This window comes from Mastomys coucha, unplaced genomic scaffold (assembly GCF_008632895.1).
Source record: "Mastomys coucha isolate ucsf_1 unplaced genomic scaffold, UCSF_Mcou_1 pScaffold3, whole genome shotgun sequence".
Lineage (NCBI taxonomy): Eukaryota > Metazoa > Chordata > Mammalia > Rodentia > Muridae > Mastomys > Mastomys coucha.
Window position 1 is genome coordinate 13226378 of NW_022196909.1, and position 6758 is coordinate 13233135.

The window sequence follows — 6758 nt, forward strand, 5'->3', positions numbered from 1 at the left end:
CCCCCCCCCCGCCCCCTCCAATGTCCTGCAGGACTGGGAGCTCACTGCACAATTAGGTTGCCCATAAGCCCAGCAAACAAGCAAACCCTGTAGAAGTGAGCAAGACCTTTGGCAGGTGAAATTAAGCAATAGTATAGGACTATAAGGTAACTGGCCTGTGTTTGATAGCCGCTTGGCTCTCCATGCGCTTATACCCAGGAATGAATTGAAAATTTCCCAATAACTTGGAATTGTGTGCATGTGTGTGTGTGTGTGTGTGTGTGTCTGTGTGTGTGTGTGCGTGTGTATAAATAAATGCACTCAAAAAATCAATTTGCATTGCATATTTCCAAGTAGGGATCTATACATAGCCTAAACTACCACCTCACTAGGCCTTTGTATCCTCATCTTGGGCATGAAACCATGGGCTCAGTGTCTCTAAGATCACCAGTGACGGTGATCTGCTGGGACTGCCTCAGTAGGACCACTGGAGCCCCAAGGAAACTGAGCTACAAAAGGAAGCCACATCCTTTGAATTTAGGTTCCAAGGTTACGGCTGACTGAGGCTGACTGAGGCTCCTAAGGCTTTAGGATACTCAAAGACAGAAACAAAGAAAGTGAGCTCCAGGAGACTGATGGAGCAAGCAGGCTTCCAGATGTCTGCAAGAGCCTGATTGTGTAATGATTGTGTAATCAATCACCGTCTATGCCACAGCAAGACAGGATGATTGCCTCGAAACTGAGAAGATCTGTGTGTGTGTATGTGTGTGTGTGTGTGTGTGTGCGCGCGCGCGCGCGCATGTGTGTGTGATTTCCTCCTATAGAAACCTTCAGTATATTAAACAGAGATAAGACAACAGGATATTTTAAGACAGGATGCTAAGGGAGAGATGAAATAGCAGGGAGTTCTAAGAGGACGTGAAGCATTCCTATCCTGCAGGGCTGTTCTGTAAGGACAGGATGTAAACAACACGATGGCTTCAGAAAGTTCCCCCAGCTGACCAGATTCACTACCTACCTGTGGTGGATTGAATGAAAATGGCCCCATAGGCCTACAGGGAGTGGGCACAGCCTTGTTGGAGTAGGTGCCTAGGCTTTGGAGGACGTGTGTCACTGGAGGGAGGCAGGTTTGGAGGTCTCAGAAGCTCAAGCCAGGCCTGGTAGTTCACTGTCTCTTCCTGCTGCCTGGGGATCCAGATGTAGAACTCTCAGCTCCTTCTCCAGCACCATGTCTGCTGGGATGCTGTCATGTTTCCCATCATGATGATAATGGGCTGAACCTCTGAACCTGTAAGCCAACCCCAATTAAATGTTGTCCTTTATAAGAGTTGGCCTTGGTCATGGTGTCTCTTCATGACAATGAAACCTTAGCTACCTACAGCCTGTGCAGCCTGCCCAGGTTTCCAGCCATCATGAACTGTCACTCACATAGAGGGCTTTTTGGTAATGCAGCTTTGAGTAATTAACCCCAGTAAAATAGACTGGCTCACCAGGTTGAACTTTCGTGGCATCCTTCCTTTGGTCTCTTGTTGAATCCCTATCTGAAGTGCATAGACCTAGTCAAACTATCATACAGCAGTGTGCATACATACACATGTATGTACGTTTGTATGTATGCATGTGTGTATATGAGTGTGTATATTTGTATGTATGTATTAGGTGTACATTTGGTGTATTCATGTTTGGTGTATTTGTGTATGTGTATTGTGTAGTTGTGTGTAGTATGTATAGTATGTGTGTGTTTGTGCATGTGTGTGTCTGCATGTATGTTGCAGCTCCTATCTGAGCAGTAGACTTTTAAATTTAAATTATTTTATTGATTGGACTAGAGGGATGGCTCAGCAGTTGAGAGCACTGACTGCTCTTCCAGAGGTCCTGAGTTCAAATCCCAGCAACCACATGGTGGCTCACAACCATCTGTAATGGGTATCTGACGCCCTCTTCTGGTGTGTCTGAAGACAACGACAGTGTACTCACATACATGAAATAAATAAATAAATCTTTATTCTATTTACATTCCAGTCATTGCCTCCTCCTCAGTCCCCCCTCCCACAGTTCCTCATCCCATTCCTCCTCCCCTTTGCCTCCAAACAGGGGCTTCCCCACACACCAGGCTTCACCCTTCCTTGGGGCCTCAAGTCTCTCCAGGATTGGGTGCATCTTCTCCCACTGAAGCCAGACCAGGCAGGCAGACCTCTGATACGTATGTGCCAGGGGCCTTGGACCAACCCGTGTATGCTCCTGATTGGTGGCTCACTCTCTGGGAGCTCCCTGGGGTCTGGGTTAGTGGAGACTGCTGGTTATCCTATGGAGTTGCTCTCCTTCACTTGAGGCCCTGTCGCCTCTACTGAAGGTAGACTCTTCTAGTTCCCTCTCCCCAGTGTTGGGTATTTTGGCTAAGGTCATCCCCAGTGAGCCCTGAGAGTGTCATATTTCCTGAGTCTCTGGTACTTTCTAGAGTGCCCCTCCCACCTCCCACCCCCAGAGGCTGTTCATTTCCATTCATTTTCTTGGCCTTCTGGGCTTCTCTCCTGCCCTCCACCCCCATATCTGATCCTGATCCCCCCTCCCCTTACTTTCCTCTCTCCCATCCAGGTTCTTCCTTCCCTCTGCTTCCTGGGATTATTTCCTTTTCCTTTCTAGGTGGGACTGAGGCATCCTCACTTGGGCCCTTCAGCTTGTTACCCTTTTTGAGTTCTATTGCTTGTATCCTAGGTATTCTGTACTTTTTGGCTAATATCCACTTAGTGAGTACATACCATGTGTGTCCTTTTGGAGCTGAATTACCTCACTCAGAATGATATTTTCTAGTTCCATCCATTCGCCTGCAAAATTTGATGTCCTCATATTTAATAGCTGAATAGTATTCCGTTGTGTAAATGAGCCACGTTTTCTGTATCCATTCTTCAGTTGAGGGACATCTGGATTATTTCCAGCTTCTGGCTATTACAAATAAAGCTACTAGGAACATTATGGAGCACATGTTCTTGTGGCATGGTAGGGCATCTTTTGGGTACATACCCAAGAGTGGTATAGCTGGGTCTTCAGGTAGATCTATTTCCAGTTTTCTGAGCAACCTCCAGGTTGATTTCCAGAGTGGCTGTACCAGTTTGCAATCCCATCAGCAATGGAGAAGTGTTCCTAGTAGAATGTGTTGTTACTTGAGTTTTTGATCTTAGTCATTCTGATTGGTGTGAGGTGGACTCTCAGGGTCATTTTGATTGGCATTTCTCTGATGACCAAGGACTTTGAACATTTCTTTAAATGCTTCTCGGCCATTCAAGATTCTTCTGTTGTGAATTCTCTGTTTAGCTCTGTACCCCATTTTTTAATTGGGTTATTTGGGTTTTGGAGTTAGCTTCTTCAGTTCTTTATATAGTTTGGATATTAGCCCTCTATCAGATGTAGTGTTAATGAAGTTTTTTTTCCCCCAAATCTGCCCATTTGTCTTATTGATGGTGTCTTTTGCCTTACAGAAGCTTTTCAGTTTCATGAGGTCCCATTTATCAATTGTTGATCTGAGAGCCTGAGCCATTGGTGTTCCATTCAGGAAATTTCCCCCTGTGTATATGAGTTCAAGGCTCTCCCCCACTTTCTCTTCTATTAGATTTAGTGTAGCTGTTTTTATGTTGATGTCCTCCATCCACTTGGACTTGAACTTTATGCAAGGTGATAAATATGGGAATCTATTTTCATTCTCCTACATATGGACCACCAGTTAGACCAACACCATTTATCTTGCTTTTCAGGTGTATTAGGGTATCCAGGGCTTGCTGTGGTGGGAGAGCTGAGTTCCGATGATGCCAAATTTCATTGGGTTCTGTCATTTATGATCTTGTGCTTCCTTCTGTTACCTGAGTTAGAGCTGGTCTCCTTAGAGGCAGGCAGTGTTGTCTCTGGCTCGTGTGGGCCTCCTGTATCTCTGGCTAGAGAAGGCCTCCTGTGTCCCTGTTACTGAGGATCTCCTGGGAAGCATGGCAGGCTACAGTATTTGGGCAGATATCCATAAACTTGTTTCTTTACATTTTTTTTCTCCATTAAATGGAGAAAATGTAAAAAACTGTGTTGTTACTAGAAGAACACTTTAGATGCTAAAAGTGAATATCTATACTGATTTCTTTGGGCACGCTGGGGATGTAAGTGGTTTTTGTCTTTTTTTTCTAGCTATTTTGTTTTTTGTTTTAAATGATGATCATGTGAATTCTGGCCACAAAACATTACATTTACTAATAGATATGTTATATTTACAATACAATTTTAATCTTGTCTCCAGTCCCAAAATCTGAGGGTGTTAAAGGTTCAAGGAAAAAAACCATCACTAGATGTACCTGCAGAAATTGAGGCCCAGGATGACTGGTGTAAGTCATGACTGGGTTGCACCCATCTCATGCTGGACATTTATTCAGTGAATCAGCCACCGAGAGAGCAGCCTACACTTGAGACAGGAGGTCAAGGCTGCCATCTTCAGTATGAAGGTGAAATCTGCTAGATCTTTACAGTGTAGAACATTTCATAGGATCTATTACCAGGTCTCAAAAGTACACAAAAGAAGAGTGAGAAGTGGGAAAGAAAGGGCCGCTCCAAGGGTTCCAATTCCTCTCATTTAGTGAGATGGAAAACTGCAGCTCGTGGCCAAAGACCTGTCAACCTGCAGCTCCCTCATTTGTTTATCCAAAAGTGTTTAAAGCCAGCCTTGGCTACATAGCAAGATCAAGGCTAGCCTAGGCTATCTCTCTCAAATTGAGAGAGAGAGAGAGACAGAGAAAGACAGAGACACAGAAAGAGAGGCAGAGAGAGACAGAGAGAGAGAGAGAAAGAAGAGACAGAGACAGACAGAGAGACAGAGAAGCGGGGAGGAATGGCATGGGTCTGGGTTATACCAAGGAGTAGCCAGACAGTCTCAGACAGGAAAGAACATGCAAGAAGTAGCAACCCAATACTAGCACATAGCCAAGTGTCCATTCTCCAGCCTAAGTTGGGTAAAGGAAGAATTGAAGTGGTTTGCTCCTCACACTGACTCTGACTCCTCAGGGGCATCTCTTCCCCTCAGAGTGAGAACAGCTCATAGATGGCTATAAAAGGAAAAGGTCTGATGTCAGCTTGATTCCTTCCACACCTGACTGGCTCTATTGTCACAGAAAGGGCCTGGGCCCACCCTCCGTAGAAACAGCACCCCACAGGAATCTGACGATGGCTTTGCCCTTCAACTCCACAATCTGCTCATGAGTACATGATATTTATTAGATGGCAGTTATCCTACTGTAAATGTCAGAGTCAAGGACAGAGCTGCCATCCATCACCGAGACCCATTAGAAATAATTTGTGGTATTATACTATCATTTACATCGCCGAGAATGTGGAAACCTAATGTCTCTTTACATTATTCACATGGCACCAGAAATCAAATTAATCAACATGCTGATTCCTCTCCTGGAAAACAAATGGTAGTAGCTCATCGCATGAGACAGTGGATTTATGGGATGCACTGGAGAAGATTAATTAGCTATCATTATCATAATGACGTTCTCTCAAGTGAGGCCTGTAGGAACAAAACGGACATCTGCAAATGTCTTGCCTCAGACCTCAGAAAACCTAAATCATAATAAAAAAAATCATTTTAAAAGATAACTGGGGAAAATTAAACACACTGGAGGAAGCAGTTGGTGTAGAATGGGAAGATGAGGAATAGATTAAACCCAGCAGATGACAAAAGTGGAGCACAGCAACTTTATTTCATCTTCTCCGCCTTCCTCCCACAGCAACTTCACAGTCAGAATCGAATTGTTAACCATGTGACAGATGTGGAAGAAGAACCAAGCCTTCCTCTGCCCTCAGGAGGACACCACCAAGTGCTACAACATGGTCTCTGGTTTTTACCAATGGGTGTCTATCCAGCTGTGCGCCAGGCACCGTGCACAGCATGGCGGAGGAGCGTAGAGGAGGTCACACATGGGTATGTGATCTGTCTGAACTTGCCTCCCTTGATTCTTGGGACCTGTGTGTTTTATTATATGAATTAGAAAACATTAGCAGGCCTAGACTGCCCTAGACTCTCCCTGCTTTTGAAACCTAACTTGGACAAATTGTCTTAATGAGTCTCAGAGAAAGGGTTCCCTTTAAGGTATTTGCCTATGGGGTCCTAGACACTCCCGACTCTGAGGGGAGAAATTGGCTTGGGCTAGCCCACAGGTTTGATCATTGGGAACAAGGCTAAAATGAAGCCACTTGGGCTGGAGATACTGGGACTCTTACCCACAAACTTATTTATAAAGCTTTACAGTGAGTAGCCTTGACTTTGGCCCAGCTACAAGACCCTCTGACAGTTTCAAAGTGCCAACCTTTCTCCTGGAACTCAGCCTGGACCTTGAGTTGCCTCTGGACTGAACTGCCCATAAGGTTGGGACCTATGACTAGGCTCCATGCAGATGGGCAACGCTATAAAAGGCGACCAGAGCAGGGGGAGGTAGGAGAGAGGCACGCTCTTCCGGCTGTAAGTTAGTAAAAGGAGCCCTCTGAGCAGGTTAGCCCTGACACAGAAGGGGAAACAGGAGCTGCCTCGTGTGTATGGAACATCTTCCAAGAGCTCTGACCCGTACTACAGCCGAGGATCCTGCCATGTAGTCCACTCTGGAGTTGACACCCATACAACACAGTGTGTACAGCTTATGCTTTGAAAGCAAAACAAAACAAAACAAAAAAACCACAACCTGTTTCTCAGGTCCTCTGACAGAGCTTAGGTTCTTCATCCCTTGCTGTGTATGTTCCTTTTTCTGTCACAC